Source organism: Nipponia nippon, unplaced genomic scaffold, assembly GCF_047370975.1.
Source record: "Nipponia nippon isolate SJK-2023a ecotype South Korea unplaced genomic scaffold, ASM4737097v1 scaffold_3, whole genome shotgun sequence".
Lineage (NCBI taxonomy): Eukaryota > Metazoa > Chordata > Aves > Pelecaniformes > Threskiornithidae > Nipponia > Nipponia nippon.
Window position 1 is genome coordinate 126,127,211 of NW_028262347.1, and position 25,777 is coordinate 126,152,987.

The 25,777-nt window shown below is 43.5% G+C and overlaps 1 long non-coding RNA gene across 1 annotated transcript; it reads right to left on the reverse strand.

Moving 5' to 3' along the window:
* Nucleotides 1-300: 300 nt before the first annotated feature.
* Nucleotides 301-25,777, reverse strand: LOC148054903 (uncharacterized). The gene is made up of 3 exons (XR_015706625.1): nucleotides 25,744-25,777; nucleotides 2,295-2,381; nucleotides 301-1,867 (listed from the first exon to the last, which is right to left on the reverse strand). It is a non-coding gene; the product is annotated as an uncharacterized LOC148054903 (long non-coding RNA).

The following is a 25,777-nucleotide window of genomic DNA, read 5'->3' on the forward strand; positions in this document are numbered from 1 at the left end:
TCAAGAATACCTCCTCCAGCATCAAATATAATTCAGCAGTAAAATGGACTTTGGTTGCTCAAACCAAACAACAGAGCGGGGAGATGCTGCACTGCACTTGTGCTAATGAATTAATAGATCTATACGCTCTCTGTGCTGCACGGCAGCTCACAGCCCAGTCCCCATCTCCAGCCCCCGTGTAATAAACTGTGACAGCAGAACAACAGATGCTATTCCTTTAATGCATGTAGCCTTTCATTTTCGAAGATGAATAAAAAGAAATCATTTTATGTATCTTTTCAACAGAAATTGCTCATTTTCTAAACTCCAGAAATCTGAATATTCATTGCTATTGTTTGCATAGGGGGTTATCCTCAACTACATTCCAATTTATAAAATAAAATTTAAACTTCTGCTAAATTGCAGACTCGAACGGATACTTTGCTTTTAATTACTTCCAAAACTGTTAAATATCTGACAATAAGGGATGCATTCTTCAGCTGTGTGATACATTTATTTACTCCGCTGTGCTTTTGGAACTCACTGAATGTTTATAATTAGGTTGTGTAACCATGCGAACCTTCAGCTGGTGTTTGCTGTTTTTAAAGCAGTTTTGTTCTGCATTTTGAAAGGAGGAAAAGCTACAATGCACCATGAAAATTATGCAGTAGTCCTTAATCTATACCTCCAGTGTAGAAAAAAAGGCCACTTAAAAGTTATAATCGTGATATTTTAAATGCTGCTTAGGTGCAGAGCAGGGTGATGTTTCCTCTTGCAATGCAAATGCAGGCAGCGACATTCGATCGTTTCCAAATCCGCCGCCGGAGGTTTCCTGCCCCAGGCACACCCAGTTCCACGTGGGAAGTTCTGCTCCGAACTGCGAGCTGCTGGAGCGGGCCCTCAGACACAGCAGGCTTTAGGGGACCGCTTACGCTTTTACATGCGATGGGAAAGTCCTGAACTGGACATGTATCTTTTGCATTAATTACTTATACTTGTGCATGCCTCCTTCAAAAGCACCCAAACCATGCAGGTGACCAACAGCCTTCAGGTCTTCTCGAACTGCTACGAGAGGCAGCGGTGGGGGAAAGTCTTCCCTTGGGGCCATGAGCAGGACCAAAATCACCTAAAGTGGAATCTTTCCAAGTCATCTTCTTCTTGGGCTGAGCCTGGATGATGGCAGTGGTGGCTGGCGATGGCAACACGCCAGCCCCAAGTCCTGCATCGCATCACAGCACAGGGACGCGGATGTCTCTGCTCCCACCTGCTGAGGTCCACCAGGTAAGGCACATCTCAGCCACTTCGTAACCCTCTTCTGCTTTCTAAGCCCTGAAGGACAAAGTGATTTCAAACACGAAGGTAGCTCTCAGCTGGTGCCATGCCCTGCAGTGGCATTGATGCTTGCTACAGAGATAGCCCTTGGGGGTCAACTTAACATTAGCTTTTGTGGAGTACCTGAAGTCACAGTATCTTGAAATAGAAAATTTCTTTTCAATTAGGTGATTTATAATCCAGAATTAAGGATTTTTTTCATTATTTCATGAAAAGACGATTTTTAAATTGTTCTTGGCGCTTTCTGCAGTAAACAGCAAAAGAAACTAACATTTGGTGTCAGGTTTAACCATCTGCTAACACACACGTGATTTCAAAATTCTCCCTCATGTCATCCATAAACAGAGTCTCCACTCCATACGTGGTTAAGTTATCTCTACCACACAAATGTTCATATGCATCTTTCCAACCCAGCAAGTCTCCATACAGATTGTCTGGTAAACGCTGAGAAACTGCATGAGTTTCCCATAGAACTATGACAAAAGTTTAACACGGGCCATACGACTTCTAAATGTTGAAGCTTTGCCATCTCCTCCTGCTTCTGTCGCAGTTGTAGCTAAAAAGAGTTATGCAAATATGTGAGTTTTCTGTTCAGGAGCTCAAACAATAATAATGGAATATCAGCTTCACTATGAATCAATTTTTCCTTTGGATTTTTTTCTTCCCTAAACAACCTCACAAACTTCCATTTTCTTTCCCTTTAGAAGTTTTCAGTCAAAACCAAATCAAGGTGAAGTGCAGACTACGCATTGGTGTTGCTCACAAAAAGGAAGCAGGAGGCGGGCAATGGTGCGGGTCCCTCCGACCCCACCAACACCAACCCTCTCTGTTCGGGAAGAATCTCTGTTTTGCCTGAGGAAACAGATTTGCACCTCTTGCCTCCTTTGCATTTAACATCATCATACGAGTGTCATGGCCAAAGAATTACATATCAAATCTAAAACACAAGCTGTGGAAATCATCAGCGCTTACCCGTGACCCACCTGGCAGCAGATGGAGGAGAGCTTGTACAGAACCCAGTTAACGTTGGGAACGTCACTGGGAAGAGGGGTTTGGCCCCGCAGAGCTCCCTGCAGCAGAAACACAGTGGAGTTCAGAGGTGGTGTGAAAGTCTGCTACCGCGTGACTGCCCAAGGTGTCCTGATGCTGCGAAGACTTAGAGCAACATCTGAAGTCAGAAGGAATTTTTGCAAGTCCGCCTGTCCCTCAGCGTTAGGAGACAACCTACGGTAGTGCACATTTTCTTTATTTCCTTCTGAGATTTAAATAGGTCAGGTCCCTCGCTCAGTGTCATGCAGGAAATTGTACATTCCCACAACTGCATTTCAGAATGTATAATCAGCCCATTTAAGTATTATCGTTACAGAAACGACAGCAAAATACAGATTGATAAGTACCTCAAGCTTACCCACACACACTTGTACTTGAATGCCTGCAAGTTATTCCAACATTCAGCTCTTTACTTTATATCACTGCATTTCAAACATACAGAATAAAAACTGGATTAAATAATGTGCTGAAGAGAATGCCCTGCCACCGCGCAGTATGTGCTATGCTTGGCAGCATACGGGATGCACGTGTCTAGATGAATTACTAAGGCTTGGGAGTTAAAGTATTCAGGCATGATGGGAGAAAATACAACACACGGATGGCTTTCCGATGCCTCTAATAAAAACACAGCCTTTCTAGCAAAGCACAAAGTAGCAGCATATTCCCTTAACAAAAATAATGAGTTAGAGAAGTGAAAGAAGTAGATGGCAGAAAGAGAAGCCAAAATATATCCACAAGTCACTTGGTCCAGGACAGTAATACACTTCTTAAATTTTGCATCTGTACCATCCATCCAAATAAGTTGCTAATACACAAGTCTGTCACAAACTGTAAGGCTGGTAGAAAAGATTGGAAAATTATGTTAATGTGACTCGAGCTGAAAATACTAAACCAAAACAAAAAAAGAAACCAAAAGACAGAACTTTGTCACCAGAAAGCCTGTCACGCACGGAAATAACAATATCTGCCAAACAAAACGTTCACTAGTGAAGAGCGTGGGAAACGGCCCACGGCCCCACGAGGGTGGGGAACGGCCCTCTTGGGCTGCTCAGGAGCGTCCCCCAGGAAAGCTCGCAACGCTTCGTCTATAGGGCGAAGATCAGAGTAGCAGGTGTCTCTGCTTACGTGAACTGGCACTGCCCAAAAGACATTATAAAGCAAAAAGAGTGTTCAGGTGAAGGGGTATGTCAGTCAGCTTTCACGGTGTCATACAAGGTATCAACTAGAAAGTCAAAAATGGCACTTGTGGTTTAGCCTCCAGTTAATACCCACTCGATTCAAGGCAACATATTGTACACATGTAGCAATACGGAAAGTTTGCTTTCTTTTGAGGCGTTTTATAAACAAATAAAAAACCCCACTGAAAACCAACAAACAAACCAACCCCTATGAACAGCCCTCCGTCCCCAGAAAACCTTTGAATAACGCGCCGACCCACCCCAAGCACCTCAGAGCCACCTCCGTCAAACAGTGCCTAAAGTGCCATTTCCCAGTTTGGAGAACATGGGGAGCTTCCGTATGGCCCTCCAGGAGGCTGGGCTGCAATCCCCCCTTGGCAGGGCCAGGAGCAACACCTTGCACCGACATCCTTCCCCAGCCACCCGGGCACAGCGCAGGGTGCGGGCACCCACTGCCTCGGCACCCACTGCCAGGGCCACCAGCAGGCTTGGGGCATTTTACTGAAAACTGATGGGAGTCAATCAATACATACCTTATTTCACTTCAAAAGTTCAGCTTAAAGAATAAGATAAGATGAAGAGGTAGGGTAACAAAACCAATCTGCATAGTGATCTGCTCTCATGGACCCAAGAGTGATACCTGGATAAAACGTCAGCCCTGAAAGGACCAAGGTCAGGAGGAGATGTCCAGCCTCATGGCAAACAGAGAAAACACCGGAGCAGGAGAGAGCTGAGCTCGGAGCCTGCCACACCCTCACCACGCAGGAGGATTGAAATGTGCCTCGGGTTATCTTCCTTCATATTTTCGGGACCCAGCACATGCTGCTGCCACGTGAAAGCTTTGATATGGAAGCACGTTCCAGGAGGATGAATCAATATGAGGAATGCTTCAGCATGCTTTTCCTTTGGGCACTTCACCCAAATCCAGCAGGCTGCAGTCACTGCTGCCAAACCTTGACTCTTACTGATAGCAATGGAAGCCAGAGGAAGCCACAAGAAATTTTGAAGCGACAGAGCTGGCGGGGCTGGGCTCAGCCGCCCCAGCAGCAGCACCTGCACGCCCAGTTCCCCTTCCCAGAGCCCCAGCCACAGCTCCAGCCACAGTGGGGACGTCTGGATGAAAGGACACCACCTGCATGGGTTGGTTTGGGTGTTGGGGTTCAACAGCATCTACCAATAACACAGCGCTACTGAGGTATATTCTCTTTTTGTAAATATTTTTCTCCCAGTGTTCACGGTAAGCTTACAGTTTACTCTGCGCTCTGCAGCTCCGCGAGTGCTGTCCTCCTCTTCCACTTTTGCCTCCTTGGTGCTTAACAGATGTACATGAAACTTCAGTAAACTGTGAAATGAACTGTCACTCAACGAAGCTAAGCTTTGAATAATGTGTGCCTACTAATACATATTGCCATCAGCTTCTAAAAAACAAAATCCTCATCAGAATTGGGAGGTCTTTCTGGAAATTTAATTGTAGAACAGATTTTTAAACGTACAGGTCTGATTTTGCCACGTATGCAGAAGTGCAGAAGTCAAATCCTTTCTACGGATCCTAATGACAAATGCTAAGAAGAAGCAAATGAGAATGTTAAACCCTACCAAAAGTATCCAGATGATTTACCATGCTACAGTTTTTATTATTAAATGATATTTTTCCTGACTGAATAAAATTAGGATGCTTAAATGCTGCATACCAGTGATCCTGATTAGTTGCATGTCTTCAGGGATGTCTGAAGGATTCAGATAACCAGCGCTTGGGATTACATTTAATTTCTATATGATTTTTGGATTCAGGGGAAACATATGAATTTCAGATTATCCAAAACTTGGATAACAAGGTTTCATGCATTCAAGGCTTGCCTACATTAAGGAGTTGCCCGAGAGCTATTCTGCATTTTATGTGTAATACATCAACAAATGAAAGAAAGATTTAGAAAGAAGTAACGTTGGAAAGTAAGCAAAAGAACACCTATAATGAAGTACATTTTGCACGTAATTCAGAAATAAGAGAAGCACATTAACCTGCTGGGTGAAAGTGCTTCGCAGTTCCTCTCTAATCGGATCCAGACTGGAGCCACTCCACGCCTTTTTGCATCGGCAGGGATTTTAGTCCACAGATGAAGTGGCTTCCTTGGAAAAAGTGGCTGTGAGGAGACTTTATGGGGAAGATGCTGTAGCTGTATTTTATTTCTTGCACGTTCACATGTACGGTGAGACTTTCAGAAGGACCTAAATGGCCATAAAGGCTCAGCCGTGTTCAGTGCTTTTGAGAATATTACCCTTGATAAACACGTATGGCCAGTGCAACCTAATAACTGGGTTTCACAGGAAAACACCCCGAAATCTGTTACAAGTGCTGCTACTACGTGGGGAACTCCAAAGAGCAGCTAGTCAAAGCAGATGTTTTCTGGTTTCTAAAATATTGACATTGCATTAAAAATAACATTAGATAGCAGATCACAGAGGAACTTAAAAATATAAACCAATGTAATCATTGAGCCATAAGACAAACACTAGATGAGCAGCAGCAGATGGATTCACACAATCGTTACGGCTGTACCCCGAAGGGGACACCGGCGCCACCGCCAGCAGTGCGTACCGGGCAGAGGGGGACGTGCGGCCCAGCCAGGACCCCCGTCCCGTCACCAGATGGCCTTTATAGCAGTTTGTGTGGTCTGAGGTAAAAACAGTCTTGATACAAATGAAGACAGCTGTCATTTGAGCTGCTATATTGTTTTAATAGAAGGAAAAACAAACCCCAAGAAAGCAAGTCAGCCCTGACTTCAGACCAATATTGGTAAAAAGTGTTGGCTTTCAATAAACTTGAAAAATTTCTCCCCTTCCACCTAAAGTTTGTCAAACTTTAGATACAGTTTCCAAGGCACATTGAGTATGCACTTCCATGCCTTTGAAAAATACCTTATTTAAAAGGTTAAAGATACTGTTTTACCAGCATTTATTTACTCGAAATGGTCCCAGCTTTTGATCTTTTTGCCTCTATATTAGATGCTCTCACCATCAAGCAAATGCAGCATCTTCACCACAGTCATTTCTTCTCACCCCATCACAACAGCAAAGATCCTGCAGGCCAAATAAAATACTGCTTTACACTGCTAAAATGTCTTGGTCCCCAGGCAGTGCTGTAATCATAGAATAAAATCGTTAAGGTTGGAAAAGACCTTTAAGATCATCAAGTCCAACCGTTAACCCAGCACTGCCAAGCCCGCCACTAAACCACGTCCTCGAGCACCACATCTCCCTGGCTTTTAAATCCCTCCAGGGATGGGGACTCAGCCGCTGCCCTGGGCAGCCTGGGCCAGGGCTTGTAATACATGGCTGATTCTCAATGCTCACGCCAGAGAGCCTGCAATGCCCGCACTTTCTTAACCAGCAAAAAAAGGAAAAGGTGATTTTAAGTAGGATTAAATTAATTTCTCATTAAGAAAATAGATGGGGTGTTTAAAAACTGGAGTAATTGCAGTTGTACAGGATGGAGGCTGAGCTCGACTAGCTGAAAAATTGACCATCAGTAAAAGCTGAAGCCCCAAATACCTGTTTGCTCTGCTAACAGCTGTGCTGCCCAAGGATCAGCGAGCCAGATGGGGAGAGACAGATGCTGAAAAGCCAATGTAACCTCGCAAGTAGGCAATGGGGAGAACACAAAGGAAAAGAAGGTTGTCAATATTAATGGAACATCAAAACTTCCAGGAACATTGACACCAGGTGATCAAAACAAAACCACCAAACAAAATCCCCAGCCAGTGAAGAAGCCGCAATAAATGTGCGATAGCAGCAGGAGTTATTGATTTCAGCCCCGGCTGCCTGGGGAGGCAGGCTGCAACAGCACAGGCTACAGCCCTCTTCGAAGCCATAGAAGTAACTCACCACATGTTCTGCCGAGACCCAGCGAACCACAGAAGTACCTACCCGTGGCTGCTCTCCAGCACCACGTCTCAATGACAGTCAGCTCACTGCTTCATCAAAACAGTGACCATTCAGCTTATTGCATTGACTTTATAACTTCATTGGGTTTTTTTTTAAATGCTTCGCCACTTATTTACTCTTATTTCCATTGTTTCAATGAAATGGTGACGGCGTAAGCGCACAAGAAGAATCAAACACGAGAATTATTATCCAAGTTTCACCAGTTGGTTGCTACTGGAAGGTGGCAAGTTTATGGGAGAAATATAGCGGGTGGGTTTTTATTTCTTCCTGTGCTAAAAAAACTAATAAAACCTCAAAGTTTGATCCCATTCTTGCAAGCAGCCAGGAAAAACATTTTTTGAAGTTATAGTATCAAGTTGAATTCAGTCGGGTGGGTGGACAATGCAAGGTGTCTGCACACCGCAGCCTCAGCTCCGCTCCCCGGGAGTGGGGGGACAGGGATGGGGCCACGAAAGCCCCAGTCCCCCGCCTTCTCCTGCAGCCCCATGCACATCTCCTCTCCCTGTTGAGGTGCCTAAATAAAAACACTTTTGTTCTGGGCCAGGCTATCTAAGGCATGACTTATTTGGTGAGTCCAGTTAGAGATATTTTATAAAAAAAATTATCATCTTTACCCCCTGTAAATCCAAGCTGCTGCTGTTCTGCTGACAGCTGCAACATCAACAGCATCTCATTGAGGAACCAAAGCCAACACAGGCCCAAAGACTTCAGTCTAGGGGGACTAACTTACCAGCAGGATTAGTCCCAAGGAGAAGAGGGACCTCCTCTTTGCCTGGCCAGCCCAGCTCTTCGGCCCCTCTCGGAGCAGGACAATGCTTTGCGGGGCATGGGAGCCAGAGAAAGAAAGAGAATACGAGAGTGGTCTGCCACGCCGTACGGGCGGGTAAACACAGTCCAGGGGAAAAACAAAGTGGGTTTTCTTCCAAGGAGAAGAAATAAGTTCTGGGGTTCTTATTTAGAAACTGAAACAAGAAAATTGCCTAAGCAAGAATAGTTTGTTAAAAATCATTAAAAGTGACCACACCATTCCAACATCGTGATGTAATGAGCTGTGTCATGACAGCAGAGCCCCTGGTGTCTGAGGGGGTTCTTACACTGTTTGGTACTGTATTTTGGTACTGTCACATTTTAATAGATCAAGCCTCTTTTTCATTCATTTAAGATAAAATTAAGGTAAAAGCAGACATAGACTTACAAACATAGGAGGCGAGAAAAAAAAAAGTTAGTTTTATATAACATCAGTGCTGCACCTCCCTGAAATAAAGGCCTGTTAGTGTTTACACCAAATGTGCTTCTGACAAATAAAAGCAAATGCCTGCAAGGGGTGGTTAAAACCCTGTCCCACAGAGCCACAAGACTACAAGCTGTTATTACCCACTGAGTTAGTCAACACTGCAAAAATAAACTTAACCAAGAGAAATACTACCATGAAACTGAAGAACACAGAGAAAGAAAGAGGGGCTTGCAAGAAGCTGCCTTGAGATGCACTGAACGCACCTCGAATATCTAGCCTTCATTTTTAAATCCTTTCTTCCTCAAGAGACTTGAGTTTCGTGATGGGAATCCCCATTTGCCCTATTATTTCTAGCCACCTCGCTGCCTAGTGGAGACACGGCAAGGGCACAGCTACACCAGCAGCACTCATGAGGCTGTCGGGTACCTACTGGTCCAGAGTGGGCTCAGCCCTGTCTGTGTACCCAGCTGAAATCGGGGACAGAGACTTTGGTATTGTAGACAATATGAAAATCCAGTCCTGAACTATCCTTGTCATGTCTAGTGCCTAAGATCCATCATAAAGACATTAGCATCTGCTAGATTACTGTACAAAAGAAAAGAAGAAAAATAATCAACTCCTACTAGATTAATTTGGGGAAAAAAAAATCTATATATCTCCCTTGATATGAAATATAGAAAGTAATATGTCCTGTCAAAAGCAGTCAATGCTTCCTTCATAGAAACTATATGCATTGCACATTGCTGTTTTCCAAGACCCATCCCTCAGACTGCCTCCAGGCTCGAGGGGTTTCCAGCTGGACCCCAGTCTTACCCTGCTGCTGAAGCACAAGGATAATTGTAGCTCAGATTGCATTATATAAAAGAGTCAAGGTAATATACTGCTTCTGGGAAGGAAACACATAAAGGTACTTTAACATTATTTAGGTAGCAAAAAGGAACAAACACAAGCAAATTCACAGAGAGGCATGATTAATAGAAAAATTGCTCATGAGTCAGCTTAGTTTACCGGTTTTTCCAATGTCAAATGCATTGAGCACTGTGTCATACTGTGGCACGCAGCAAGCAGTGTATCTTCCACGATTTTAAGAGCCAGAGGAATATTTAATGTAGACGTTTAATACGTGGTCAAGCTCCAGCAACCTAAAGAGCAGCAGTCCCACTCCTATCAGTCAAAGAGCACGGTTCTGCAGAAGGGAGACGCGGCCTTGGTTTCCTGGGCTGTACAACACCGAAACACGGACCGGAGCCAAGAAAATCCTCTTGCATTCATCACAAGTTTCCGTAGTCTCAGTTAAAGAAAGCCTCCACAAGAACAGGTAATTTAGGTCAGTCAGATGAATGTATATCAAAAACACAGAGATAGGTTTCAGAAGTCTGAATTCAAAAGCCAAAGTATAAATGAAATGCTTGAGGAAATATTATTTACATGTGGTGTTTCCAGAGAGCAGCAAAACATTGTTCTAAAATGATGTTTCTAACCCCTTTTGATAAACTGTGTATACAAAGAATAAATTTAAAGTTAGATCCGTGAAGGCTGTCAAAAGCTACAGCATTTATTTACAGGAAAGAGGAACAATATTTTGACTTCTCTTGAGCAACCTTTCAGGAAGGGGACCTTCTTGTGACTTAAACGTACAAAGAAATGCCACATTAGTCAAAGGTCTATTTCCCCACTACAACAGGAGCATTACTTCGCAATGACCTCCAAAAGGCCTCTATTTTTCAGCGTGGGTTGGATCAAGGGTAAAGTTAAAGCCACTGCCAGCCTTAGCTGGTCGTGTCTAAGCAGCATTTCAAAAGGTGCTTTTTTTCTTTTCAGAAGTTATATGAACCACTGTCTGGTATCCTGCAATTACAGATCTACCTGCTTTAGGACAGCACAAAACACCTCATGTGAAATGGGGTGATTTTCTTTTGTGAAAATCAGTTAGGGAGATCATAATACAGAAACCTAGAAAGCAAAGCAAGATGCATCCACCGTAGCCAATGACATTATTATATGAACAATCTGAAGAACAAAGTCTTCAAAGACCACAAGGGCCGCTCCCGTTGAACAGGACAAACCCACACTTCAGAGAGCACCTGCCGTGCAAAGCTCCCTAAAATTAATAGAGGCACTTTTACTGCCTTAATGTTTAAGTCTTCCTTAATCAGACTAAAGCTTCACTGAGGGGCTTGCTGAGAAATCACACACTAGTAGAAGTAAAAAAAGCAGAGAGCGCCTGCCCGGGGAGAGACACGTCGTTCAGACACCTCCTGGCCGGCTTTGTTTTTCCTGCCAATGGGACCGGGCAGTTTTAGCCTGAAGCTCCCCAGAAGCACCTCCACGAAGCAGCAGTGACCCACACAAACGTGGCAGCTCCCATTCCCTCTCCCAGGGAGGCAGCCACAGAGGGAAAAGGCAACAGCCCCATCAGCAGCTGTGTCAGACCTGAAACCTTTCAAGCCTGCCCAGCAAAGACAAGGCACCCACACCTTGCAGCTCATCACAGGAGCACAGCACAGCTGGAGGGGCACAATTTTGAAGGACTCCTGCAGCTATTATGGCTATTTTTCTGTTTATGTTTCAGGGATATTGATGCATTTGTTATGATACTAAAGCTGATTTTTTTTTTTACAGTTCCTGAGGGGTTAATTTGATGGGATGTTTTCTTGTTTGTTAGACTTGACTTTTTAGACAAGACCTGAGATACCTCAGTTTTATTTTGTGTTGAATAGGCTTCACATGGGTATGCAGCAGGACTACAAACAGCATTTATTTCCATCCCTAGTCCATCACTGCCACATTCTTTCAAGCCCTTTCCTCCTCCTCCTCTTTATGACTGTAATCGTGTGATAACTATATGGTGTATTGTTGCTGCATTTCAGTGAGAGATTGCAGACCTATTTCTTGCTTGAAGCACACATCCACACACAAGCATAACTTACTTGGTTTTCTCTTCCAGAAGAATAAATCCTATGCTACCTGAAAAGCATGAACCTTTTTCTTTCCTTCTTTTTTCATTTTTCACTTAAACAATTACCTGAAGTCATCCAGTTGAAGTTAATCTAGTTCAAATGGGGGTGACCATGCTGCAAAACCACTGTCCCAGAGTGATGCGATCAGCAGTACCGAATGGTTGAATTAGCATCTGATGAGCTGTGCTAACATGAATTACAGCATGTAGCCATATCCCAGCGCATCCCTATTTCAGGCTCAGCAGGACTCCAGCTTCAGCCTCCGTTCCCTGGTGGGTGGGTTGACTCAAGTTTCAAGCACTGCTTAGCTCGAGGTTTTCATCTGTAGGCAGGAGTTCAGCAGCAGCAGCAACACCGAGATTGTATTTTGAATGAAAGCTTCAATGAAAACATGCTGCTATTCTTCCTTCTTACCCCAGATTTAAATATATTTATTTTGTAGCCAGACACACTTTAACCACAACTACTTGGAGCCTACTGGCCAAAAGTTGAATCTGATTTTAAACTTAGTTCCAGCACACAGAAATACAGTAACCAGGGAAATAGAGATGCTGAAGAGCTGGTTTGGGGACTGTTCCTGCCATAAATTCCAAAAAGTTAATTTAGAAAAAACCTTTAGAATTATATTCTTTATAATGTAAAAGTTATAAATTTGATTAGAATTTGGAAAGACTTTAATTTTACCTTTCAAATGTTTACTGAGAAAATACCCTTGTGATTCAGGAGCCTTAGCACTCACCAGTGGAGCTTGATAATTTATCTTCAGTAATGGTCCACCCCACTGTTCTAGTTTCTGCTCGGGTAATATGTTTATTGCAGCTTGTGGAGTGCTATGATTTATGTATGTTATGACCCTAGTACTAATAGATGTGAATGAATGGGAACCAGAGCAACCCACTGATGTGATCTTCTAAACAGCGCTGTCTACTGCCATCCTTCACATTCGGATGCTATAGAGAGTTCAGCTGCTGCAATGCCATTATTTTGAAAATAATGTTTCTCTCAGCTCTTCCTGCCCCTTGGAATTCGCTATAAATGAATTTGTAATTCACTCCTGCAGACTCAGACTTCTAACAACCCCTTCTTGGGTGCTGGTGGTGAAGACACAAGACCCCTGAAGGGATGCTGGCAGACATGACATCTTTGGAAGAAACAGGTGTGAAGGGAGCCCATACCAGCTTCCCCTCCAATATTTGTCAGAATTCAGAAAATCTGTTGCGTGAGAAGTTAATACTGTTAGACAAGACTGGTAAAGTTGCTCTTCTCACTGTCCTCAACTACAGCAAGAAGAAAAGATTGTACCATCAAATATCTATACGAAGAAGGAAACAGAGGTTTGAACTGAGCAGCAGATGCTTTGGCATGTGAAAGCCTCTATAATGTCTTTAATGGAGAGAGTAAATTTTACTGGGAGCATTCAGAAGACTGGCTATTTATAGCACCTGAGTTGTGAAGGAGGCAGGTACATCTCCACTACACCCAACCCCTACTTTTCCTGCTTTAGAAGTAGGACTCAGACCTAGACTTCAGACACAAGAGCCGAGTGCCCAGTCTCCAGTCTGTTTCACAGTCTCACTTTTCTTTCTTCCACTTTCTGATTTCACATATACATGCTTGAAATTTCATTTTCATTCCAAATGACAAGCCTCCCAAAAATATCTCAAAACCCTTTTTCTATTCTGCAGATAGGAACTGTTGCTGCATCGGAGACCAAAAAATGTGTGTGCTGCTGAGCATGGCCAACATATCATCAGCTAGCAGAAACACAGCGAACAGTCTGTGCTTCCCAGGATCATTCACAATAATTTGGGGGAGTGGCACTTGCACGTCAATGGCTTTCCCATTGCAGCCATCCCATATCTGCCTGCAAAAAACACACCACCACCACCAGAAAGGTGCCATGAGATGCCAGCACCATCCCGGAACCTGGGACGGTTTAGCAGAAAACGGTAGTACCACAGCTCTACTTAGGAAACCCCATTTGATTCTCGGCTACTAAAGTATTGAATAATTGGTAGGGAAGGAAACTTTTTAACACAGTGTGACTTCATCAGGTGATTGTACAAAATAATTCAGGCTCTACTCCCTTGTCTCTTGACATTTGATTCCGTACTACACGGCATGTTCTGCTCTTCACACGCAATCTCTCGACACTGGCAGAAGTGAAATATGACTGATGTAGAACATAAATCAATATAAACTAATCCTAGACAAATGTTCAGAATAAGAATATTTGCCATCTTTTTATGTCATGATTTATAAGTTTTACTGCCATTGCCACTCTTATTATGCAATATGCTAAAGCTTAAAAACTATTAAGAGGGCTATGTGCTCTCCAGTGCAAGGACAGTAAGTAATGAACATAAAATTATCAACTGACTTGCAACATCTCTACTCATGGGGGTTATACAAGCTGCAAAACATTTGGCTCCACTTCAGTGAAGAATTATTTTATAGCCTTTAGTAGTAAAACTCATGAGCAAGAAATAAGCTCAATTCCCACTCCAGCTAAATACCCAGGAAATCTGAGAAACAGCTCAAGCCTGCAGCCCAGAGGACATCCCAATAAAGCTCTGCCACACACTCCAGCTCAGGACCAGACAGGGCACAGGGGTCTCCTGCAGGTGTGCAAGTTTATGGCTTTTAGAGAACGTGAAGCTCATGGTAGAAGCTAAGAGAAGTACAAGGAATAAGGTCATTCTTTGTACAGGGAACACAGAGGTTTTTTTCCTGTCTTCCCATATCATAGTCAGAATATTTTATTTCAGCAGAAGGTCCAAGGAGATCACTTTTAAGCAGGAACAGGCAGACTAACCTTTTGGGGCTGTATTTCTTAAATATACCTAGGTGCCAGAAAGTGGAATTCTCATCTATGAAGAGCTAGCTTTAAATATACTCCACAAGACTGAGTGAAGCAGTTGACAACCTTTTTTCAGGACTGTTAATATATTTTACGTGTAAATGGACCAGAAGCCCCAGACTCCCTGTGCTGTTCCCCATTGCAGTAATATTGCCTTCTGCTGCTTCTCCTTAGCCCAAGGGACTCTGAAGCCTTCCCCACACCCGGACAGGTCAGGGGTCCCTTTCCCAGCAACCAGCAGTTAGTAAGTCAGGCTCCCGAGAGAGCGAGAGGTGTCTAGTTGAAACTACTCAGCTAGAAAAGATATAAAGTCTGCTCTTCCATATTTCATCTCAGCAATTTACCACCGAACTATTTTGCAATGAGGAGGACAAATTGAAGGAAAATAAGCTACATGTCCTCCAGAGGGATCACGTTTTCTGAGTCTGGTCTTGTAGGTTTTGGTGGAATATGTTTTGAGAATAGTTAATGGTCAAGCCTGTTGGGTAAGGCCTTCATTGCTGCGTGCCCCTGTTCAAAGTACAGCTTCAGGAGCTTGGAGAAGAACGCAAAAGCAATAGAGACATTTCTGCAGTTTAGCGCAGCTGGTTCTATGCATCGGCTAAGCCAAGGTTTTCAAAATATATATACACACACACGTGTGTGTGCTCAGCCATATGTATTGAAGTTCCAGGTTGCTCTCACAGGCATATTGCTAACCTTAACTTCTCTGCAAACGTACCAATTCCCTTTGGAGCACAGCTGCAGCTGTCTGTGATGTAGGTACTTGCCTGCTAAGTCCCAGATCCCAGGAACATGCACAAGTCAGTTCAGCTTTACAAAAATTACAATCAGTGTAGACTTTGTAACTACTTGAAGGTTAGAAATTAATCTTTTCCTGGGCTGCCATTTCAACCAGCAACAGAAAGGCACTTGCCAGTTACCAAGCCTCTCAGCAGCCACTTGGACCTTCCCTGCCTTCCCCAGCAGGTCTCTACCAGGGTCTGCACACAGCTGTGAACGTGAGGCCTCAACACAACTTTGTATTGAAACAGTAAAAACAGAGAGCACAGTGCAAGACCATACATCACCAGCAACAGAAAAGATAGTTTTCCTGCAAGTGCTATCAGTAGAGATCCTAAGAAGCACTGACCACCCCTTTTTTTTTATCTCTACCTTTGCTCATCTGTTCCCATCTCTCTTACAAGTTCTTTTTGTTGGTGATTCTGTACTTTCCGCACTTACTATTGACTTCTTTCCACTACTTCATTGCAACATGGGGCTGTTTGTCAGTAACAAGCATATTAATAACTTTCAGCTGATGAAGCACGGCAGGAGCCACGATTATACAAATCTCATATACCTGAAGCAATGTGAAATGCAATACAAGCTTTGAACTTCAGGCACAAGTGGATGATGCACAGCCACCAGGGTTGCTGGGGCAGGGAGAGACACAACTAGGGACATCGCAGATGACGTGGACTCCACCCAACATCAAACATCACAAAATTAGAAGTTGTGTATTATTACCTCTTTCTTCTCTTTATGTCTTCCACCACAGCAGCAATCAGGCCGATCCTCACCAAGGTAGCTCAGGCACTGGAGCAAAGCGGATTGCAACATCAGCTCTGTGCTGGAATAATGGCTGCAGCCCAGAGCTGAGAGCGGGCTCCCAGAGCAACTGATCCCTCAGCACCTGGCACCGTCTTGCTGCACAGAGACACCAAGTCAAGAAGGGAGAAACTGGTAAGTGACTTCCTTCAGAAAAAAAGGTGGACAAGGCAAGGCGGGAATTCCTCCTTGGTAGATACTTTAAAAGCACCTTTTGCCTCATCACCTAACAAGTTGCTGATTTTCCTGACCCTGACAGCAGCTCTCGCGAGGATTAGCTGTCCCTTTAGAAGAATGCCATATTTTTAATAGCAACATCTCTGTCCTTACTCCTTTCTGGACCTCTAATAAGCTCTTTCTTGTCCTCTGTATTGCAATAAAATTAAAAGGCAAACCCCTATTTGCCTCCTTAAATGTCTTTTGGTTCAATGCCATGACAGGTACAGTAGATTTTTCCCACGTACATCATTATGTACCCAGAGGTCTGCCAAAGCTGGGAGAAGTCTAATACCTCACCACTTACACTTCTACTTCTTTCAGTTCAAAATTTTGCACATTGCTTTTTGGTTCGTTATTTTGGGTTGGGTTTTTTTTTTGTACCTTATTTCACACCTTTTTTTTTTCCCCACTATCACAGTGGCTTAGCAATGTGCTCGCTTTCAGGGCCCTGAGGGCACTAATAACCCCTTCTGTCCCTGCTCAGCCTCCCTGGGGTCTCCCTCCCACCCTGCCCATGGCCCAGGACCCCATTTCAGCCCAGAGCCACAGGATGCCGGTCCCCAGCCCCACCACTGCCCTGGTCCCCTCATTCCCCTCACCAAGTTGTGCCAAATATCTGAAATTCAGCACAGGGAGCTGCATGTGCTGTGGCAAACATGATTCAAGATTTGAAGAAACAGAGAAATGTAGTGGACAGACTGAGGAAAAACTGGTTACCAGCAGCGTGCACAGCCAGGCAAAGTATTGTTTCAACACTCTGTTAATCGGAGTGATAAGAGAAGAGAAGAAAATGCTACTGTAAGAATATGTGCAATCAGGCACAGGATACAAATTTTAACAAAGGTTTTGTGTCATTGAAGACTTAAAGAGGAATAGCGGCAGCAGGAACTCATGCATCCCACTTGTGCTTGGACAAGCACAGAGAGGCTTTTGAACAGTCTTTCTGGAGCAGCCACACTGGAGAGCAATGGTTTATCCTTCAAGTGCATTAACAAATTAGCACTCATACAGTAGAGATGGAGATTTTTGTCTAACCCACAGCTATAAAAAGTCCCATATTTTAATGTCTTTCCAGCTAGCATCAGCCCATCACAACCCATTTTGCACAACTGATGGAAAAGGTCTTATAACCTCCTGCAGGGTTTAGCTCTCCATTTGCAGATAGAGGGGCTGTTTCCTCAGCTCCTGATGCAAACTCATTACCAGTGTGGCAAGATTCACATCCACTACTGCATCTGACAAATCACTTGTGCATGAGAAGTGTGTGCATTTTATATTGAGTAATAATTAGGTAAATCAGCAATAATCCCAACAGCAGACACCAGAGCCAGAATTTCTGTCCTAAAGCTACAGCTGTAAACCCACCCATCAATGCAGGCTCCCTCATCCCTCTGTCTCAGCAAAACAGGCCCTCCGGGCCCAGCAGAAGATTGTGCTGGAGTCCCAGAGGATGAAGGGGCTGTTTAATCTAGATTACAAGGAACTTTCTTGGAATTTAGGGTCTGGGCTCATACCTGAGCCACTGTGCATTTAGGCAGAAAGAATTACAGGCACACAGGGAATTTTCTGTCTAAAAAGATGATTAGCAAGTTTTAGCTACTACCAGCATTAGGCAAGCACTGAAAAGGGAGCTATCAAACCATGGGTTTGAGTTTGCACAGCAACCATGTACTTATACCTACATCTTCACTGGCACAGGTCTGGAATCAGCCTATCATTTCCTTTTGAAAATCTACTGCTCTCCAGGAATGGGCATCGCAAAACTGATGTAGAGTAATAAGTGGGCAAAGGGAAATACCGCAAATATGTACAAATTGTATATTATTTAAATTAATTAGTGCTTTACCTTTGTGACTGCTCCAAATTTTTCCACCATCTCTAGGTACTTTAATAACCTTTTCACAGATAAATTAGTCTCCTTATACACCAGTTAGTGTCAAAACAAGGTGCTTGCAAATCTAGTCTTGTTGCCTGTTGAAAGCAGTAACAGATGTCCTTTCTGATCATTATTTGTTGCACATATGAACCAGCTACTGAGAGATTCTAACTCACAGATGCGTTTGTTTGATGCTTCCATTTCATTTGGAAATACTTCTATTGGCCAACTGCAGCAAGAATTGATTTTGCAAAACAGATGGAGATTATTCTGCTGATCACTGGTTCTTAGTCATAGTTCAGAATATTTTCCGTGCTGTTCCTCTAAAGTATATTCATGCAAAACAACCACATTAAAAACCCTCCTACATTAAAATGTAGTAAAAGTTTGATGTTAACCCTTAGGAGCTCCCAAGGAATTCATGGATAAAGCCGATTTTAACTTACTACTGCAGTTTGATGTTGTAGTTGAAATGACACAAAGAGGTGCACATACTTACTCCAAGATAAATACTTGTAGTGGAGAGAAGGCATTGCTCATGCAGTGTTGGGCAGAGAGGAGTTTTCCCATCTCCTTTATTAGCTGCGAGCACAGAAGGAAGCGGGAGAGATTTTGATGGTAGGAAAGTGTGTCCTCAACACGGACAACAGATGTAACATGAAGTACGTGTCCTCTTGCTCTGCCCCCCGGGACCAGCTCTTGAGCTCATCCACTTTAATACCCAAAGTCCGCATGAGGACTAGAGCCACCTGAGCATACATAGAAAAAACCTGAAATTTTGCCCTGAAAAGCTGAAACAAAACAGAGCAATCAGCATAAGAAACAGAAGTGGAAGAAACAGCAAGATTAATAGGCAATAGTAATAAGACTGCAACGTTATGTAGGCCTACGGTCCACAAAATGCAGTTCTAGTGAATCCACATTACATTTGTTTTTTAAAAAACAAACATTTGTATGCAAAGTGATGGTCCCCAGGAACACCTGCCAACTAGTTGGAAACAATAAATGACTAGTAGTAGGAAAAATGTGTTTTGATAATTGTACCTTTGCATTTTACTGCAGAATCTGAGGCACAAAAACCATAGTGTTGCCTAGACAAATATGGTCGCATAAATAAGTATCAGCAGGAGACTCTCGGCACTCTGGGAGAGTGGCTGGAGAAGACACTTCTGTACATGGCAATGTTTTTTTGGAAGAGTAGCTGGAACGTGGTTTATGTTGATTCATAAATGTGTCATTTTTGGAGGGAGGCTGGAAAATGTGTGAGCGAAGATGGCACAGGAATAAATGCTGGGAGTGTGGGAGACAGGAGCATGAAGAGCAAAGAGGAAAACAGATAAAAGTTTAGAGGAAGAGGATACAGCCCTGAGGAACAACAGAGAGGGAAAGAGGGGAAGGACAGACATTACACCTTACAGAGACACGGTGGCAGATTAAAACCAGGCAGAGGAGGGGATATGTAGCACTGGCATGGGACAGAAGGGAGTGATTTGAAACAGAAATACTAAACATCTAACAGCTGTTTTAAAAAATTTGTTAACAAGGAGTGCGCATGCAAAATTATCCCTCAGCCTATGATTGTGACATTTGTTAGGAAGGATGAAGGTAAAGGGGGATAGGAGAAACAAGAACAGAAACAGCTCTGGCTATACTGCCTCTTCTCCAACCATATGCAGCCCATAGTGCACAAAGCTCACCTCTTCCCCTGTTTCATCCTGTGCTCTGCAACCTGCTTGAAATCCCACTTGAAATTCTGCTCTGAAACCTGCTCGTATTGCCCCTGCAGCCTTTTGAAGCTTGAATACAAATTAAACCATCTGCATGGAGAAGACAAATTCCACTCTACTCCAGTAAAAGCTCCCACATGACTACAGACTTGGTATCCTGCTCTGTAAAATAGTGGTCGCCCAAGTAATTGAATTGGCTAAAATACATAGCCAAAAGTCTCTGTCAGTCTCCTAGAAAGGGGACAAGCATGATGAGCTGCTTGGAAGGAGAGCAAGACATGCCCCAGACAGGGACTCCAGCTAGACAAGGCTGAGCAGTCCAGCACGGACAGCCACTCAGCTGAGCTGCAGACTTGGACCCCGGCACAGCAAGGATCCCCGCCCGGGTAGCTTCCCAGAGGCTATGGATGGGTGCTAAAACAAGGTCTGCAAGCTCTCCTGCTCTGCATCTGGTTATTTTTTGATAAATAAACTTGCAATAAAACAACAATAAATCAGACCAGGAGCAACTGTCAAAATTACATCAGTTTGAAAGATAATTAAAACGTGGCAAAGTTTGGTTGTGCAGTAGATCTCTAATTCATTTCAGCACTACAAAGGACATTCCAGCTATTGCTTTGTATCCAGCTTTCCAACAGAAAAGAGTCTACCATAAACCTTACAGAGCACAGTGTGATAGTATTAGACTTCAAATAATTTTGGGTATTTCAGAAGATGTCTTTTTACACCAGCTTGTTGTCTGTTTCCCTAGAAACAGGAATCGGCACCCACTAACGAAGGAGGTAGAACTTGTGTTAATTTTAGCTGCTGCTGTTTTTTCCAATTTCATTTCCATTTTCAAAGAAACAGACACAAAAGTATTGTAGAATTCCACACTGCCATTTTGCAGGCCACATGGATTTCCTATTCCTGCAGTTTCACTCATTAAGCCTTGGGTTTATATAGAATCAGACAATGGTTTGGGTTGGAGGGACCTGAAAGATCACCTGGTTCCAACCCCCTGCCATGGGCAGGGACACCCACCACCAGACCAGGGTGCTCAAAGCCCCATCCAACCTGGCCTTGAGCACTGCCAGGGATGGGGCAGCCACAGCTTCGCTGGGCAGCCTGTGCCAGTGCCTCGCCACCCTCATAGGGAAGAAGAATGTGAAGCCATTGTAATCACCAGGTGGTCCAGATTTGCTCCTAGCTGAGCCCAAGCTCATACAAGCCTCAAACAGTCCTGGCTGGATTTTCATGCCACCAATGAAATCCAGGAGGAGAATGTAGTCTGGGATTTCATCAGCATGAAGTTATATAGGGCTTTGCATTGGATGAGTTAGGGCAAAACGTGCTTCAGACACATCCAAGTTTTACATGATCTATGCAGCTTGATCACCTCAGCAGGGTTCAACAGTTGGTTTTTGAAGCCAGAAAGGGCAGCAGACTCTGAGCAACACCTGGCTGGTTTTTCACATTCTATACAATTTTAAGAAAACTATGGATATATTCCCTTAGGAATAGACCTGGATGTAACTCATGACTTTTAATCAAGATTTTTGCAGGCTAGTAATGAGCTGCCTCTCAAAGCTCTGTATGCAACACCTCAAAGTCAGTCCCCCTGAAATTATCTCCCCCCATTACTTTTGCAACTGTTATCCTTGTGGAGCACTACCATTCTCAGGGAACTGAGTTTAACTAAGTGTGCAAAATTTCATTATTGGGACTATAACCAGCTTTCATTCAGATGATGGTTTTGTAGTAATTACAAGCCACCTAGCTCAGCACATCCCAGTCAGCCGTGCTTTACACATCATGCCCTTGCTTATTTTGCCTTTTTTTCTTTCTGTTTCATGTCAGTTTTAAGCCTATTGTCATTGTTATGTTACTGAGCAGGCATAGCTTGAACCTTCAATGCATAGTATCAGCTCTGCTCCATTAGGCTACATCTCCTTATTGTCCTTATCTGCATATTTACAGCTGTGCTAAATGTATGACCTGCTTTTGATTTTTGCAGGCTTACCCCTTTTCTTTTGATTTACTGCTACTGTCCATGCTAGCTCATGCTTTCTCTTGCTTCTGCAGTACGAACTGAAAGCAAAATGGGATCTCAGGTCAGAGGAACACAACCTGACCAGAGAACCCTTCCCTTCCAGAGATCTTGAATAAGTGGTACATAACTTTGTTTTGACTCAGCACATAAAGAGCACTTCAAAAAACAGCATCTTCTAATCAACTTTACTTACCTACCATGTCATCTCAGGTAAGGTGTTTGTTCTGTAGGGTATGAGTGGTTTACAGTGCTATTACCAGCAAGCAAGAACAATCCCACAATTAGAACAATGCAGGAAATCTCAGATCACTTGTGTGGGATGTATTACACAAGAAATAGCCAGCTGAAGCGCCCAGGAGCTGTGGACTCTGCTCAACCCCAACCACACAATGATGTTGCATTACTCACCATGGTAGTCTGCTGCGTAAGCAGAAGTTTGAGGGCTTCAGCAGTCAGGTCCTGGGCTGAACCCTCCAGATTACCAACAGATCTGCTTTCAAGCTGTTGAGAGTGTCTACAGTGATTTCATTGAAACATTTCAAGCTCACAGAATAGTCTTTTTTTTTAAACTGTTTCTTCTGGTAGTTTTACAGCTTACTCTAGCCAGTAGATTAAAATTTAATCTAAATGTCTTTATATGTTCTGGCTGAATGAGAAATTTTGACCAAAATTTCATACTTATCATAGGCTCAGAGATTCAAGAGATCTTCTTGAAATAAGTGCAATATAGTATGAGCTGCACTATGTACATCAAATACTGTTTTCTTGTGTAAAAGTTCAATAACTGGAAATGCACTTACATTATTGGCATTTCATTATGCTCCATCTATTTCTGCTCCACCATGAATTGTATTTCCAGTCATCCTCAAAATATTTTGGCTTCTATTTTTAGTTTTGTTAGGTTAAATTTTGACTATAGAGGGGAAAAAGCAGAAAGCAAATACTACTGAGGTGACACTTCTTACCCCACTTCCACCACAAAAGCCTATCTACAGTAGTCTTGCAACTTGCTTCTCACGCAGATCAGAAACAATGAGCACGCAGACTGGAAACGCTGTTCCACAACAGACCAGATGTTATTTAGTCATCGGCTAAATAAGAACAGTCTGACCAGCCTACACTAAACCAGAAAGGTAGAAAAGGTAGATACAAGCTTGATGAGAATCAGAAGAAAAGGGGATATAGGTCAGTAACATTGTCCTGGTTTCAGCTGGGATAGAGTTAATTTTCTTCCTAGTAGCTGGTATAGTGCTGTGGTTTGGATTTAGGATGAAAATGATTTGATCACACACTGATGGTTTAGTTGTTGCTAAGTAGTGCTTACACCAGTCAAGGACTTTTCAGCTTCCCACACCCGGTGCAGAAGCCAGGAGGGAGCACAGCCAGGCCAGCTGGCCCAGACTGGCCACAGGGCTATTCCAGAACTTATGACATCATGCCCAGTATAGAAACTGGGGGACTTGGGTGGGGGGCAATGATTGCTGCTCAGGGGCTGACTGGGCATCGGTCAGCAGGCGTGAGCAACTGCATCATGCATCACTTGCTTTGTATATTATTACTACTACTTTACTTTATTTCAATTGTTAAACCATTCTTATCTCAATCCACAAGTTTTCTCACTTTTACTCTTCCAATTCTCTCCCCCATCCCACCGGGACGGAGCAAGCAAGCAGCTGTGTGGTGCTTCACTGCTAGCTGGGGTTAAACCATGACAAACAAAAATAACCCATAAAACCCATTTGCAAGGCATCAGTGTGATCTTGGACAAGGCTACATGACAGTCAGCAGCATATAATTTAGTGTAAAAATCTTAGAAACATTAATTTCTAATAATAGGTAAAGAGAGAAAGTAAAGCAGATTGGAAGTACCTGCTGGTTCTTTTTATGAAGCATTAATGTGTCATTTTTACAGGTAATTGCAGCGCTAAATAAGAACTCAGAAAAAAATCAAGCTTCAGATCTACAAGATTGTTACATGGTCTTTTTTGTGTGCCTTGGAGACCCAGCCACTTTGTAAGAAGAGGAAAATTGAGTTGACTTTCCTTTAAGCAGGAATGGTTTGTTGAGCCTATCGAGTCATTTTAAATTTACAGAAATGTAAGCAAGAAAAACATGAACCTAAGAAGTTTGCCTGACAGAAGTGAACTGCGTAATAAGTGCAATGCTCTTAACTAGAAAGGTTACAGTGACCTACTTGGTTGGTCAGGAAGGAAGGAAAGATATTTTTGCCAAGCTGAAGTGCTTGCTAGAACACTTTCAGGGAGAGTACAAGGGTGGGTAATGACATAAACATACTCATAAGCTAATAAATGGCTATGTAAACAATAGGAACAGTCAATACCCCTGTGTTTGAGTAGTATGATGAAGAAAAATAATATGTACAATGGCTAGAATAAGTTATAAAAAGCAACTATAGGGGGAGGGGGAACTCTGAAGCTTTCCCCAGCACAGCCTTTCCTGAAGCCCAGTTTGCTCATGTGAAGCCACATTAAAGAAAATAGGAAAAACTGTTTTGATTTTAAAATTAAAACTCTGAACATTCTTAATTGTGGATTTTTCTTTTATTATGTAGCTTTGCAGCATAATTTTGGAGTGGCTGGTCAAATGCCAGTTAACAGTAAAATAAAGAGCTGTTAACTTGGCCATTGCCTAACTTTGGTTTAGGCAGACAATCAACAAGGAAATTACTCCACTCGGGGGTAAAAGAAGGTCTGACAATAAATGGTAGGAGGAGGAAAAGCTACAAAGAAAAATAAATGCAAAGCACCAGCGATGACTTCGGCGGTCAGGGCATGTGCTCAGGATGGCAGGAGACAGACAACACAAGCAGCCCGTGGCAGAGCACTCTCCAGCCGATCAAAAAGAGGAGGTAACACCCCAAAACCCATTCATGTGATTAAATAACTTACATAGTCTAACCAGGCTACAGTAAAATAATTGTGGGCAAACGGCAGTAAGAGGTAGGATACCAGCCATATGTGCAGTATGGGAATACTGGTAATGGAATACCTTATTATGGGCAGAAAGCGCTAGCCATCATCTCTGGCCGCGCACTCCTACGTGCCCTCGGCACTGCACAGGTCGCCCGTAACAGCACTCAATGTCCCTCACCATCTGCTGCTGGTCTCTGCCTTTCTGGAAGAGACTACCGTTGTTTAAAGCACAGCCTGAATCAAGCAGCACCACCTCGGTTTATGGCTTTCACATCAAACAATCTCAGTAGGCTTTTTCCTTATTCAGCCCAGTTTTCCATATCACACGCCTTTTTTCCAAGCCTCAGAAGTGCTGTAAACAACCCCCGGCACGCGCTGAAGTACAGCTCCAGCATTGCAGATCAAGCCGATATTCACAGGCACTCACAGCGAGGTCATTTTCCCTCAGCTACAGCCTCTTTTCTACCCTACTCATCTGAGTCATGGAGTTGCTTTTTGAAAGGTTTTCAAGGTTTTCATACACAGAAAGGGAGCTGGCTCATCCACTTCTCAAACTATTTTCTTTTAAGTTATCAGGCAGGTTTTTTTAATGCAGAGAAGCCTACCCGTCCCTCCAAGCTGCACCTTGGACCATCCAGCACAAGCCACAGCAGTGCCCAGCACACCAGCTAACACACCAGGGCTCCTCCTCCAGTAAGACCCTGCACAGCCCTGCCTCCGTTCAGCAGGGCCGTGCACAGGGCAACAAGCTCAGGAGAAACAAGAACATCTCCCTTAACGACAAGCATCCATAAAGTGGGGCTGGGAAGCCTGGGTAGGAGGAGGACTCACCAGAGGCAGCCTTCCTGCAGAAATCACAGTCCTG